General features: G+C 46.9%; 1 protein-coding gene across 4 annotated transcripts in view; it reads left to right on the forward strand.

Annotated features, from left to right (window-relative positions):
- The window catches only part of Mgat5 (alpha-1,6-mannosylglycoprotein 6-beta-N-acetylglucosaminyltransferase), a 278,229-nt gene that overhangs the window by 102,952 nt on the left and 159,249 nt on the right, over positions 1-16,028 (forward strand). The gene's annotated exons all lie outside the window — the stretch shown is intronic.

The following is a 16,028-nucleotide window of genomic DNA, read 5'->3' on the forward strand; positions in this document are numbered from 1 at the left end:
TATTTTTGTATATATGTATAAATGTGTGAATATGTATGTATGTGTGTGTATATATATGTACATGGCAGGGGAGGTGGTCCTGTGTTGTTTAAGCATGGCTGGATTTCACTATGTGTGTGTGTGTGTGTGTGTGTGTGTGTATATGTATATGTATATATGTACATGAATATGAGTGTGGGTGTGCACATGCTAGAGGTCAGAGGATACCCTCAGCTGTGAGTCCTTACATTTTACCTTGTCTGGAACAAAATCTCTTGTTGGCCTCTGCACACCAGGCTAGCTGCCCCATAAACTTCCGAGGGATTATTCATCTCTGTCTAGACACCTGGGATTATACATGCTGCTGTATCTGCTGTATGTGGACTCAGGGGATCTGAACTCAGGTTCTTACACTTGTCCAGCCAGCTCTTTACCCATGGAGCCTCCTTCCCAGCCCATAGCTATGATTTTAGAAAGATAGAGCAGTTTTCTCTGTGGGACTCTGAGCCCCGTCCACACAGACACCCCAGTCCAGGAACTCTGCTTCCTGGGTTGTGTTTGCAGCTCGTCCCCATTCTAGAACTTCTTTCTAGACTGCTCAGGAGTGTGTTTAGGGAATGCAGACAAACAGTTTTATTATTTGTCCTTAACAAAATTTAAGTAATTAGCTACAGTGGAGGGGGACTGGGTGGGGAGAATGGTGTTTTGAATGTCACTGGGGTCAGTGTTGAGCTAATGAACTGCCCTGAGCTTTAATGTTTGATTTCCCAGACTTTATTGCTCTTGTCTTTAATTTTGCTCAACTCCCAAAAAGAAAAAATCTTCTTATACTCATTGCTCATTGTCAGATGCCTCAAATTCTTTTCAAAATGACACATGAGGGCCGGAAATAGAGCTTAGTTTTGTGTCACATGCATGAAGCCTCTGGAAGGGCTCTGGGCATGGAGGCACATGCCTGAAATCTCAGCACTATGGTGCTGGTGGCAGGAAGGTCAGATGGTCAGGGACCTCTTCAGCTATGTAGGGACCTATGTGAAATACATCTTATTCTCTTTCAGCAAAAGTTATGCTTAATTTAGAAAAAAGTTGAATGAATATACAGGTAAACAGGAGGAAAAAATTACATAAACGTGTCCTCCATGCAATATACACAATTAGCATTTAGCGTGTGACTCTCTGACATATTTTTTTCATTATTATTAATTTATTATTGCTGCTGTTGTGTGGTCATGTCACGCGTGTTTAGGGTGTGTGCCCACTGCACGTGGTGGAGGTGAGAGGGCAGCGTCTGGGAGTTGCTTCTCCCCTTCCACCAGGGCTGGAATCCAGGTTGTCGGGCCTGAGCGGCAAGTGCCTGTCCTCTGAGATCCCATCTGACACTCATGGTGTAAAAGTGCACAAACAGATACTTATAGAGTACACCTTGCCCTTGGGGTTTGGCGCACACTGGGGAGATTATGCCTCCCAGGGTATCCTGTGCTCACTGAGTGTTCAGGATGGCCTGGGTGTGGAGAGGAGAGCTCTTGTGGTTGTCACATGGGAAATGGAGCGATCCAGCCGAGGCTTCCATGGCCTCCGTGTCTGGGACTTTTGCTCTGGATGGCATGCTGGGGTAGTGTAGCAGCGCTCTCCTGTGTTGGAGTGTGGTCCAGTACAGGCCTTCAGGGAGAGAGAATTCACGTGACGATCGGGACACCTGCCGCTGTAGGCTCAGAGTGGACAGCTAGAATACAGACACAGGAACTCGTAGGGACCGAGCTCGCTTCTGTAGCGTGTGTGTCTGTGAAAAGAAGGGTGTTCATTCTCAGTCCTGAGGGTCAGAATGGCCACACTGTCTCTTCAAGATTTGTCAGCAGTAATCAGGGGGGAGGGCCCAGTCTTGCAGTGCTGCCCCGCAACCCGAGCCTGGCTCACCAGCACCCATGTAAAGGTCAGTGTCAGCAGGTGCGGCTTTTCCTGTCGACATGAAATGCCTGTTTCTGTGTAATGGTTTAAAACCATGAAGCTCCATTTTGCGTGCCAGTGTCCAACAACAAACACTAGGTGCCTAACCACACAAGTCAAATGACTCATTGACTTGACTTATATCATCTATCAGTTTCAGAGATCAGTTAACCCCAGGGAGAAAAGAAGAGCACAGAATATTGGTGTCGCATGTGATGGGGCCTGTGGTAAATGATGTTTTAAAGGTTTTAATCCCCCATGGGGCTGTTATACCTTTGTTGGGAACTGGTGGCAACTGGTAACTTAGCAGTAATTTCCTCTAATCACCACCCTATCAAACTCTTCCCGTGGGTGGGACAAACACATGAGTTGTGCATTTATAGACTTGTTATTTTACTAGTTGTTTTTATTCAGAGCATAGGCTTCCTTCATATTCTAGAGACAGTGCATCTGGTCTTAGCGTTTTAGCTATGTGCCTGTGTGTGTGCATGTGTAATATAAAAGTAATCCAGGAAGCTAGGCCCAGGGGCACATGGCCATAATCCCAGCACTCAGGGAGGCAGAGGCAGGCTGATCTCTATGAGTTCAAGGCCAGCAAAAGAGAGTTCAAAGTCTGCAAAAGAGAGTCTAGGACAGCCAGGGCTACACAGAGAAACCCTGTCTCAGGGGAAAAAAAAGAAAGAAAAAAGAAAGAGAAAGGAAGGAAGGAAAGAAGAAAAGAAGGAAGGAAGGAAAGGAGGGAAAAGAAAGAAAGAAAGAAAGAAAGAAAGAAAGAAAGAAAGAAAGAGAGAGAGAAAGAAAGAAAGAGAGAAAGAGAGAAAGAGAGAGAGAGAGAGAGAGAGAGAGAGAGAGAGAGAGAGAGAGAGAGAAAAAGAGAGAAAGAAGGAGTAACCCAGGACTGGGAAGAGATAGTGTCCAGGAGGACCTGAGGACCTGCTCTCAATCCCCAGAAACTAAATTATAGAAATAAAATGAAGGCATAGTTGGTGTGCTGTTGTGCTCCCAGCACTGGGGAGGCAGAGGCAGGTGTGTCCCTGGGCCTCACTGGCCAGCCACCCAGCCTGCTTGATGAGCTCCGGGCCAGTGGGAGGGTGTTCTCTGATTCTCTGGCTTCCTCCACATGCACATGTGCACACACACCCCTCAGAGTCTTCTGTTGGAATTTCAGCCATGTGCTTGTCGTCATAGGCCATTACATCGCAAAGGACCCATGGGAATATTTTTCCCAGTCCTTTCCCTTTCAAGATGAAGCTCAGAGAAGTAATGACTATGTTTTCTCTTGTCCCAGCAAACAGTGAAGCAGGAGTAACCAGCAAGTCTGCTCAGCGTTCCTCCCCCAAGGTGACATGCCAGTCAAAGCGGGTGTTGGAACTGGTTTTCTGGAAACTTAGTAGAATGACGCGCTTGTGGTATTTGGGACCATCGTGTGGTGAGGTCTACTGAGACAGGGTTTCCTGGTCCTGTTGGTGGGTTAGCTTAGATAAGTCGATTTCAGTAAGAGTTTACTTACATGGTGTTTTAGTTTTATTCCATTGCAGTAATACAGCACTCTGACCGAAAGCAACTTAGGGAAGGAAAGGATTTATTTAGCTGACATTTCCAGGTCAGAATCCAGTCCATCACTGAGGGAGGTGGAGACAGGAACCAAGGAGGAACAGTGCTTGCTGGATCACTCCCTGATTTGATTTCTGTCTCCTTCATGGCTCCCTCATGGCTTCCTCATGCTTAGGCAGCTTAATTATACAGCTCAGGGACTCATGCTAGGAATAGTGAAACCCAGAGTCAGCTGGATCAATTAAAAAATCAAAACAGTCCCTCACAGACATTCTGAGGGCATGAGAGAGAGACAGAGACAGAGAGACAGAGGTGGTTACTTGTGTCAAGTTGACAGCTAAAGATCACTAGCACACATGTAAGCTTTTAGCGGAAGATACCAGTAGCCCCTCCCTAGTTGTGACAATCAAAACTGTCTCCTGATATGATGATGGCAAAGGTGTTCTAGAGTGAGTAGATTACTTAAGAATCTACTTCTTGTAGTGAGTTTGTTTGCTTTTGAGTCTTGAGTTTAGCAGCCCCGCTGATTCCCTGGCTTGGGATTTTGCACACTGGCAGCTAAATGACAGGGAGGTATTACCTGGAGTGTGATCTAGTGCTAGTCCTGGGAAGCTAGAGAGGCCTTCTGGTGATCCCCGCTTCTCCTTGAGTTTGCTACCATTGGTGACACTGACAGGCAGCTCTGGTGGGTGGAGGCAGGAGGTTCAGGAGTTCAAGGTCAGTTTTGGCTACATAGGGAATTTTGGAGGCCAGCCTGAGCTGCATGAGATCCTGTCTCAGGTGAGACCCTGAGATGCTGAATGGCTTAGCTGGGCTGTACGGGTCATCTGCGTGCAGTCTCAGACATCTGCCCTGAAAGAATGAGCAACTGCTTGATCGTGTGTGTTTAGAGCCGTGTCTAGCTTATAGGGTTCCTATTAGTAGTCTGAAATAAACTTCTCACCTAAGAAGGGAGTGGGCAGGGAATGAGAGAGAAAGAAATGGCCTGTGAATGAAAATGACCAACCTGTGTTATATTCATGTATACAATTATCAGAGAATAGGAAAGTGAAAACCTTCCCTGCCATTCCCGTATTGGAAGAATCAGAGGACCTTGGTATGCTATAAATAGAACTTTGGTGTTTGACAGAATTTAGCAGTTGATTTTAAATGGTCCTTGGTTCGTTAGAATCCCTGCTTACAGATCTTAGAGCAGCAGTGTTGAGCAAGATTTGGCTTATGGGCCAAATTCAGATTGCCTTTTATTGGTGTGAATAAATTTTTATTGGCACATGGCTACTCTCAATTGTCAACAGACTCAATTATGTAGAAACATGGTGACACCAGCATTCACTTCACACAACTGAAACTTCTGAAACATTCGTTCTTCCCCCGTCACCATAGCCCATTCTCTGGTCATTCCCCTTAAGGATTCAGCCACTACCCAGGATTCCTTTGGTATGAGAAAGTCAGCAGCTTACAGCTTGTGGCAGAATCCTCCTTGCTGCCCAGTCTTTTTTTTTTTTTTTTTTTTTTTTAAAGAAAGTTTATGAGAATACAAGTGTATTAGTCACTGGAGGACATGGACGAAGCTGTATCCAAGCTCATGTACACTTAGGCCTCAGCCTAGTCATTGTTATTGCAATGTAAACTATCTGTGTGTTGGAAGAAATATTCTCTCCACATGTCTTGCAGCACAGGTTAATTGTTCCGGAATTCTTGATTTTGGCAGGAGAGGCTTCAGCCTTTCTCCACAATGAAGTGATCCTCTACCCACGTCCCCACAGTTTTTCCCCATCTTTCTGTCTGGTCTCAGCTCTTAAGAAATAAGAAACAGAAAGCAGAATGAAGAGACTTCTGAACTCCTTTTGGGACCTGGTCATGCAGATGTGTGGCTGGACCATCCCCAGCAGCAGGCGCAGAACAGTGGGAGCATTCATCCTGGTGCAGAGGGTGTTGGCTCCTGCCTCCCAGCCACACCTGCTTATCTCGGGCCAGGGCAGCCTGGGCCGGGCCTGCCAGGGCATCAGAGATGCTGTCAGTCACTTCAGTCAATACTGTTCTTGTTTCGGAGGTGACTCAGTCTTTCTCAGGCTGCTTGACCCAAATTCCCATCCCCAGTGGTGCTCTTACCTAGGGCCAGGCCTGGGCTACTTCAGTTGTCTCACTTTGAAAATGCAGCACGGTGATGTACCCTCTGTAGTCCGCCTACATCTTAGTGACCATTTCTCACCGTCCAGCCTCTGGACACTGAGCACTTCACTCTGGGAATGATTCTAGCTCAGGCTAACACAGCCATGAGCTTCTCCTAGCCAGCTCCCACCCACAGGCCGCTTGCCTGCTGCCCGGTTGCTCTCGCTCTACAGGTCCTGTTCTTATTTCATCTTCTCTGCCTGGCTTCGGGCTGCTGAGCTTTGTAGGCCTCTACTGTCCACCTGACTGGCTCTCATCCTTAGAGACTGCCTAGCCATTAGGGTCTGTCTTTGCTTTCTGGTGTGTTCCTAGTAGCTTTCTAGGCTCTGTGCAGATGGTGGGGGAAGGAGGTTTCTGCTCCTGGGGTTATCCTGCCCTTGAGAACAGCAGGAGAATGTCAGAGCAATCACTTCTTCTTTGAAAAAAATGTCTATGGGGAAATTTGGTTTAAAAACAAAAATACTGGAGGGTCTAGAGAGATGGCTCAGCAATTAAGAGTGCTTTCTGTTCTTCCAGCATCCTTCCTTGATGGTTCCAGGGCCTTCTTTTGGCTTTTGAAAGCACCTGTACTCATGTGCACATAACTACACACACATTCGCATACGAACCTTTAAAATAAAAATTCTGAGGGACTTCTCTGCCTTGAGTAGTGAGAGAAGGCACCTCTGCTGAACTGTATATTTTAATTATTTTATTTTAATTAGCATACCGAATATTAGGCTTCCTTATGGTATTTTCAAACAGAACTTGTTTATGTTGATTCTCCTCCCCCTTTTCTTCCTCTTGCTTCTTTTTCTCTTTGTCCTTTCTACACCCGAGCCCACCCCACAGCGTCCATTCTGCCTTCATGTCATCTGTGTCTGTTGACCTTCCTTACCCTTAACTCCACTTTTCCCTCTTTCATGATCCTCTGTCTAGTTTCATAGCCCACACTGACATACACACATTCACATATGTACACTAATAGTATATGTGTATATACGTTAAAAGCTATGCTCTGTAGAAGGGGGTGGGCATGTGGTATCTGTCAGGTACTACAGTAGCATCCAAAGCCATTCGCTCTCCACAGTTTTCACTTTTATTTACATTCCCTTGTGGGTGCATGCCACAATGGACAGCTAATAAACATGGCCCCTCCATGGCTCTGTGGTAGAATAGGGTCCTAGGAGTGGTGTGTAGTCGAATGACAAAGGGAAGGGTGGGTAGAGGGGAGGTTGAGGCAGAGCATGTCTGGCAGGAGACAGATGCACACCAGGGATACTAGCGGGCCCACCTGCTGTGTGGGGGAAACCCAATGTGACTACTGAATGGAGGGGAGGGGTGCTGAGAAATGAACGCTGGTGCCCCTTGGAGGGCAGCGCCGGGCATGAGGATGGACGGGGCACAGTCAGCTATGGGGACTCAGCTCTGGACTTCCACCAGCAGACCGAGTGCTCTGGGCTGGAGGTGCCTCTCCACCAGCCTGGTAGTTAAGTCCAGCTGGTGGTATTGGCTCCACCCTGCAGTGCCCATCCAAAGATGACTTTCTCCGCAGTTATAGCTCAAGGGGGTGAGATGAGCCAAACTTGCAAGCCTGGAAAGGTGCTTTTTGCTTTTGGTTTTCTTTCTTTCTTTCTTTCTTTCTTTCTTTCTTTCTTTCTTTCTTTCTTTTTTGTTGTTGTTGTTGTGGTCTCTGTTAGCAATAGGGCCAAGAGAACTGTCGTGGGAACCAGGACTTTTGTGGAGTCTCCTGGAAAACCACCATGGTAGAAGCAGGCAGTCCCTGCCCTTAAAGGGAAAGGGGGAAAGGCAGGCTCATGGCTTGTCTGAGGAGACCTTGCTTTCTCCTCAAGGATACAGCTGGAGTGGTTAACGGAAGGGCTGCTTAGTGCCTGTGAAACCTAAAAATGGACCTCTTTGGGGCTTGGGGCATTTCCTGCTGTGCTGTGCTGTGCTGGACATTCAGCCACAAGGCAATGTTCCAGAGCACATCTTCCCAGTGTGAAGACTTAGGAGATAGCCAGCGGTGTGTGTGTGTGTGTGTGAGTGTGTGTGTGTGTGTGTGTGTGTGTGTGTGTGTGTGTGTGAGAGAGAGAGAGAGAGAGAGAGAGAGAGAGAGAGAGAGAGAGAGAGAGAAAATATGGGGTGCACCTTCCTTCCTATTGCTGAGGCCTTTTCTCCCACATCAGGCCTGAGGAAGGGACACGTGTCAGGGCTTTCCCCCTTACCTGGTGTTCAGAACCTGCCACAGCCGTGTCTCTTTTCCCATGTGTGTCACCGCCTTTGTCCCCTCAGAACAGGCTGGGCAGACGTCTGGCCACAGGGAGCCCCTGGGAAGTTCCCTGCCATTCTCACTCTTGTTCTGGGTCTTAGATGAGTGGTTTCTGGCCTCTGTACCTTCTTTATTCCCATCTTCTCGCTCATTCTGTTTCTGAAAAGTCTGTCAGACCTCAGGAAGGGCACCCCACCATCACAGTCCTGATCCTTCCTAACTTCGAGGCCACCTAACAGCCTGAGTTTATTGTGTTTGCAGGCCATCTTCCTCACTCTTGCAGACAGAGACAGCAGGCACGGCTAGACTCTGTTCCCAGCTTTGCCAGCACATAGTAGGATAGATATGAAGAGTGACACTCCACCCTCATCACCACAGGTTCCCTCTCTGCTGTGTGGTGTCCTGCCAGCCGGGATGAATGTGAAAATCACAGTCCTGTTTTCGGTGAGGCAGGAAGTGGAAGAAATTCCACGCGGGCTCCACATCCAGGATGCTCCAAGTAGTTATTATGAGGGATCTTGATATGGCAACTGTTTATTGTGAAAAGCTCTTAGAGACGGTTTCTGTGTGGGATGGGGACGGAGCCTGCTTCATACCAGATGTGTGACTTTGAGCAAGTCACTGAGCCTTAGGAAGTAGTGGAGGTGACCTCCTGCAACTCATGGGACAGCTGTAGAGGTCAGAGGGGAACAACATTTATCCACTCATCAGACTAGGCGGGAAACATCTGTTGCTGTTAACGCTCTCAGCAGCCTGGCTGGAGCTCCGTCAGTTACCGTCAGTTACCGCACAGCCCAGCCTTCAGTGCCAGACATGTTCAACCATTGGGTTCTGTGAGTGCCTTTGTTTCTGTTGCTTGAAAAAAACACTCAGACCAAAAGCAACTTAGGGGAGGAAAGGATTTATTTCAGCCAAGGTTATAGTCCAGCATTGAAGGAAGTTGGAGCAGGAACTGGGCATGGAAATTAAGAGGCTGAGAGAGCGCCTGCCTAGCCTCCAAGGGTCCGGAAACCCTTGGTTCAGGCACAACCACAGTCACAAAAAATCAGATATGGTGGTGCTCACCTATCACCCCAACACTAGACAGGTAGAGGCAGGAGGATAGGAGTCCAGAGTCATCCTCACAGCTGCAGAGTGAGCGGAGGGCAGCATGGACTACCTGAGACCCTGTGGCAGGTAAAGAATCAAAGGAGGGAAGCAGCGAGTACCATCGAGATGTTCATGAGGGGTGTCGTCTCACTGGAGACAGCCATTTTCTGAGAGTGTAGTCACTGCACTGCCTGTGTATCTAAAATGGCATTGTATGCTTATATCACTTTGAAGATCATGTGAATTTTTATAAAAAGTTGAGCATATGAGGAAATATAAAGAATTAAAACTGAAGCATGATAGTGCATGCCTGTAATTCCAGAACTCAGGGAGGCAGAGGCAGGCAAATCTCTGTGAGTTCAAGGCCAGCCTGGTCTACAGCCAAGGCTACACAGAGAAACCTTGTCTTGAAAAACCAAAACTAACTAACTAACTAACTAACTAACTAACAAAAGAATTAAAACTAATATAAAGCTTTAGTTCAAATTCAGGTCTAGTGATAAAATTGTTTATTTCTCTCCTGCTTTTTTTTTTTTTTTTTTCTTTAATGCCTCATGTGTTTCAAACTGGCCTAGAACTTACTGGTAAATAAGGGAAGTCTTTGGGCTTTTGCTTCTCTTGCCTCTGTCTCCTAGATGCGGGGATTACAGACATGCACTACTCTACCTGGGTCACATGGCGATGTGTAACCAGCCCAGGGCTTTGCACATAGAGGCAAGCTGTCTACCAGCTCAGCCACATTCCCAGTCTAATCTTTTAAAAATGCTGATAGGTGTGTATGTGTGTGTGTGTGTTTGTGTGTGTGTGTATAGAGAAGTGCATACGTGAGCATACGCCTTTTTAGAAATTGGGTTAGGTCTATGTACAACTGCAAACGCGTCCTTGTGGAGTTTCTCCATGCTGGTACGTCATTTGATGGCCACGCAGCTATTGAACTCATGAATCGCCATTGACAGTGAACACAGATGACGTGCAAAGCTCATCTTTGATGATTTGGTCTAGCTCGTATATGAATAATGCAACTTAAGCTTCCTCTTGCCGTGTTGGAGTCTTTTCCAGCTCCCATCTGGCATAAATAACAACTGTTCATATATGTATGAACTCTTGTGACTGCTCTTCTACACAACAAATGCATTATACGTTGGTCATTGATATGACCATATTGCCTTCCCATAAAAGGTCACTTCAAGATTCATTTTGAAGTATGTAATTGATGGGACTTGACATCCCGGGCAGCGGATGGCTCTAGGAGGTCGAGGTTAATTCTCTTTCCGTCACACCTTCCATTCTCATTGGCGCTCTGCTCCGCAGCCCTCATGACCGTGCTCCGGCTCTCAGGGCAGCCATGACAGAGAGGGATCTGAGTTAGGAGCCAAGCAGAGAAGGAAGTTATTCTTGGCAGTTTGGATGTAAGTCCTTGCTTGTTGCATAGCCAGTTCTGAGCCACTGTAGCACAGTCACTGTCCCTCACAGGGATTGCAACCCTTGGCCTCGCCCAGAAGCCCTGGCTAACTTTTACAGATCCTTCTGAAAATGGAGCTTGCTACCTAGCATCATAGATGAATTTGTTGAGTACCAAGGGCTTGATGATAACACCCTAGTTTTTGGTTTGTTGTTGTGCTCTTGTTTTCTCTCTCTCCCTCTTCTTCTCTCTCTCCGGCCCTTCCTCCCCCCCCAGCCTCAGGTGGTGGTTCTCCTTGTTTGAGGCAGGGCATCTTGTTTGTCCCACCAATGGGTTGAGCTTCCAGGGATTGAGTCTCTTCTCTGTGCGCCTGTCCTCAAGTAGTAGTAGGTAGTTGTGGAAGCAGGAATTCAGGAAGAAATCATGAACCAGGGAAGACAGGGTCAGGAGAAGGATGGCGCTCATGTACAGCCTTTCTTGGCACATCCTTAAATACCGGTTGGTTTGAGGAAAGAAATCATAGTTTGCCATCCTCTCTTGAGGATCTAGGTCATACACATGAGAGCTCTAATCTGCCAGCAGGGCCGCTGTTTGTTCTGAGAGCCCTTTCTGGACACCACGTTGACCTCTTTTGACCTAGTGTACAACCCCCTCACAGAGTGCATGGAGGCTTGTCTTCTCAGCACCCTGGAGCCTGTTAGCCAGCATTGGCCCTCACACAGCAAGGCTAACTCCGTTTCCTTCCTGCTCCTGGTTATGCCTTCCTAGCCCTTCCTACCATGCACGGTCACGGCTTCCTGGAAGTGAAAACTTCCAGAAGCTGTGGGGACACTTTTTCTGCTGTCTTCTACCTGACCTCAGCACTACCAGAGAAGCCCAGCTTGGACAGCGCCAGCGGCCCCTCCCCGGTGGTGGGGTGTTCTAAACGTGCTCTCTTCCTTCTTGTGTACAGTGAATTTTAGGAATATGGAAAACTTTGGTAGAAATGTTGGGCTTAAGTTTTTACTGCCAAGGCTTTTGAAGTACATAGAAAAATTTAAAAGTTCCTTAGTAATTAGAAGTTGTAATCCTGATGAGGACACATTTTACTGCTACCATAACTGTAAAGTGCCATGATAAATATAAAAATATGCTAGAATTTGGAAGGAATATATTTTGTCCTCGTTTTCTTATCATAACTACTCCTTATTATACAGTGTCCTTAACTAAATGGAATGCCATTAAGTCACAACATAAACAAATATTCCACTGTTTGCTTAAGATTGCAGTAAAGCTGTTAGCTGTTTTTGCATCCTTTAAAAAAGGTGAGAAATAATTTTATCACCTGGAAAGCTATAATTTATGTGAGGACGATTGTTTGTTCTTTGTGATTAGGTGAGAGTTTCTCTGTTTTATTCATTTGCTCTTATAAAGCTTATTCACTTAGTGCTGTGGTGTGCGTTTGTAAGACTACAAGCCTGATCTTTGCATCCTCCTGTGTAGTCTGTCCCTGCCTCCACCCCGTCTCTCTGTCTCTCCTCCTCTCTCCCTTCTTCCCTCCTTTTATCTCTCTCTCTCATTTTTTCTTGTTTAGTGTCTCTACACATGTATGTGTGCCTGTGTGAATGTGTACCACATGAGTTTAGGTGGCTTTAGGCTCCAGAAAAGGATGTCATATCTCTTGGACCTAAAGTTGCAGGTGGCTGTGAGCTGCCCAATGTGGGTGCTGCGAACCAAACGAGGCTTCCTTTGGAAGAGCGGTGTGTGCTCCTAACCACTGAGCAGTCTCTCCAGACCCATTTCCTTTGCATTTGTGTTCCTTGTTAACAGTGTGTTTAGATGACACTGAGGAGATGCCTCAGTTGGTAAAGCATTTTTCTTCAATGTGTGAGGACCTGAGTTCAAATCCCCAGAACTCATGTTTGAAAAGAAAGCCAGACACGGCAGCCTGTACCCACAGACACGCAGGTGGTGAGGTGGGAGGTGGAGCCAGGTGGATTCCAGAAGTGCATTGCCAGCTAGCCCAGCATATGTGGCTGTTCCAGGCCAGTGAGAGATCCTGTCTCAAACAAAACAAAAAGTGGGGAAGGCTTCTGAGCCTTTGGGGTTGCACTGCGTAACCCACACCAACGTGCAGGTCATTTTAAAAATTATTTTTAATTTGAGTGTAGTGCTTTGAAATAGTGACTTAGCATTTCTTTAGTTGGAAATGAGCTTTCTTTCCAAGCCAGAGACAAACCATGTCCGCCCCAGTAAAAAGCCCAGAGATGCTGAGGTTTTTGCTAGCTTGACCTTCTGCCTCCGCTAAGGCAGATGTGCAAAGCCAGGTTCTTACTAACTGACTTTTTTCTCATGTGCATATCTGTGCACATATATGTAGCCCACATCCTCCAAGCTTGGCATCTTCTTCTATTGCTCCCTACCATGTCTTTTGAGATAGGTCTGTCAGTGAACTTGGAGCCTTCTAATTAGGCCATACTGGCCGGTGCCCACTAGTGATCTCCCTGTCTTTTTTCTGACTGTTTTACATGGGTTCCATGAATCCGTCCTAGGCACTCATACTTTGTCAACTATGCTGTCTTCCTGGCCTTAAAAAACAAAAACAAAACAAACTCGCGAATCACTTGATTTATCTGATAGTCTCCAGTTCCCCATCAGGCAGCCTTGCTCAGCGATGGTGGGTTGGGTGGGTGGAGAGTGGCATTACCCACTCTTCAGGGTGGTTGGGATGTGGCTTAGTGAGAAGACATGGCAGAGGCCAGTGTCTGACATAAAGGTTCAGAAGCTGCAAATAGAAATGCTGGCAGACAGGTTCACGGTGCTTCTGAAGTCCCACCCAGGCTGTCCTTAGTTATCTGGCATTAAGAAAGAAACAGCTGGACAGTCCTTGTGTCTCGGTAGGATTCATTGAGTTAACTAGGTAAAGTCGGCAGGACGAAGGAAGGAAAGATACAGCTAACAGTGTTGTGATAGCTTGGGAAGGACCAAGTACCCCTTTCTCCATCATCGAGTCCTTCCTTATTCCACATCACAGAGTCACAGACCATTAGTAGAGATAAAAGCCACTCTTCATGGCAAAGTATAATTTTAATTCTATGTGTTTATATCTCTGTATTCTCTGTGTGTGTGTGTGTATATATATATCTGTCTCCCTCTCCTGTGTGTGTGTGTCCGCATATATGTATAGGTGCATGTGGAACATGTTGGTGGGTCCCAGAGGTCAACATTGCATCTTCTTCAAGACTCAACAGTTGAGCTGGTTAGTGAGGTTCAGGGATTTACTTGTCTTGACTTCCCCAGTGCCGATGTTCAGGGACATGTGCCACGTGACCAGCTTTGTACATGGGTGCTAGGGTCTCTGGGTCTCAGGGTCTCAACTCAGGTCTTTTGCAGCTGAGCCATCTCCCCAGCCAGAGCATGTCCTCTCACCTGATAGTGTGCGTGCTTGGCGTCCCCCATGGGAAGTGTTCCACCGTGGCTATCACCGGTAACTCCTTTAGGGCTCTGTTCTCTAGTCCTGTAGCTTCTTAAACGTGGTCTCACAAGGTTCTAGCACTTGAGAGCCCAGCGTATTAGCTCGTTTCCTGTTTCCCTGGACGAGGAAGGAGAGCACAGCCCCTCCTTGCTTCACGCCTTGTGTTGGCAGCAGTGGTTGTGGTGGTGGTTGGAGGCCACAGCTTGTACACAGTCTCCTGTCTCACTCAGGCATTGCTGAGTGTAAAACCCTTCCTCAGATATTCTCTGAATATCCCAGAGGGTGGCTAGGAACACAAAGGATTGGAGTATGTCCTTTACTCAGTGTTTTCTCCAGTGAAGGCTATTTTGCCCCTAGGATATATCCAGCATTGTCTGGAATCCATTTTGTTGGTGGTGGTGGTAGTGGTGGTGATGTCACTCTTCAGGCCTTCTAGCTGACTTGTATCTCATAATGTGGGTGGTCCCCACACCGAATGTTCTCTTGCTAGATAACTGGGAATGTAGACTTCCCGTGTTCATTACACATTCATGCTTCTGTTCCAAAGAGCTTGTTTCTTGACCCAGGTGAAGCTTTGTGGAAATGTCTGGCAGTCCAGCATCTAATGAAGCGACTCAACTCTTTTGATAGAAGCAGCATAAGAGAATGTCCTTAGCATTTAGAATACAGCCTCATCCTTACTTCTTTAGTAAGTCTTTCTGAACAATGATGACCTTAGTTTTTATTTCACTCTTTTTCTAAATCTGATTATAGTTACTGTCTGGTTCTCCATCACGCCTGTGAATGTGGAATTATGCCCATCAATAGCAAACAGAAATATACTCTTTCTTAAAAAATTGAATTGTTCAGGCAGAGATGAGGGAGGTGTTCTCTAGTCCCTATCCCTAACTGATGAGCCAGTTGATAGCTGATGGGGGAGGGGATATTGTCTTTTGAGAGTATGTGTGTGGCCACTGTGGGTAGACAGCCCCACACCCATGCACATATGGACACCACTAATTAGACATAGTGGCCTGTGGACGGAGAGAGAGGAGGGAGACAGAGACACAGAGAGACAGAGGCACAGAGACAGGGAGGGGTGAGACATGAAGTATTGTTGGTGGATAAGAGTTGGAGAGGGAAGCATGTACATGGATGTACATATGTCATTGTATACATGAGTAAAGTCCTTGCAGAATAATAAAATGTTGAAGGCTAAAGATGTGGTTCATTTGGTGGGTTGCTTGCCTAGGCACACATAACCTCTAGTTCCACATAGAACCAGGTGAGATGGCACATACCTCTAATTCCAGCACTCAGGTAATGAGGAGGAGGATCAGGGGTTTGAGGTCATTGTTGGCTATACAATAAGTTCAAGACCAGCTTGGAGTTGCTTAGCCCTCACATCAAGGAGGGAAAAAAAAGATTAGACTAGAATATGATAGAGAGTAAAAACAACAGAGACCTTCCTCCTGAAGCTGCTTTGAGGGCGGGCTGCACCTTCAGTCATTTCTGTTGTCAGCAGTCACAGTGTCATGTGGCTGCAGGGCTGAGGGAGGATGGGCCATGCAGTGCTTTCTCTCTCTGGACCTGGGTGCAGAAATAATCTTACAGCCTTACTCCTTTTACTCTGTGCCAGAGTTGCTTTCAGCGCAGACGGATTTGTTTGCTGGAGTCTGGCCTGGTTGAAAGGGGTCCCTGCTGTTGCTGAGACGTGCTCATTTTACGGGGGAGAGGTCATTTGTGCCACTTTAGAAACAGTTGAAGACTTGTGTGGTTTGTTTGTTTGTGGTGCTGGGAAGGGTATCTTGTGTGCGTACCCTGTCCCGTGGAGTGAGCTGCACTGCCAGCCCAAATTTTAGTTTTGTTCTCTCTCTTAAAGTGGAAGAGAGGCAGAGAGAGCACGTCCATACTTTATTGTTTTGATGTGCCCACGTGTGTGTGTGTGTGTGTGTGTGTGTGTGTGTGTGTTACAGGCAAATGTGTGTGGGTGGGCAGACCAGAGGAGGATGCTGGGCGTCCAGCTCTCTCCCTTTCTCTGGGGACAAGGTTTCTCTAGTTCCACATAGAACCAGGTGAGATGGCACATACCTCTAATTCCAGCACTCAGGCAGTGAGGAGGAGGATCGGGGGTTTGAGGTCATTCTCTGAAGCCAGAGCCGTATTGACAGGCAGCAAGCCCTGATGGTCCTCCCTCACTGTCT

This window comes from Meriones unguiculatus, chromosome 18 (genome assembly GCF_030254825.1).
Source record: "Meriones unguiculatus strain TT.TT164.6M chromosome 18, Bangor_MerUng_6.1, whole genome shotgun sequence".
Lineage (NCBI taxonomy): Eukaryota > Metazoa > Chordata > Mammalia > Rodentia > Muridae > Meriones > Meriones unguiculatus.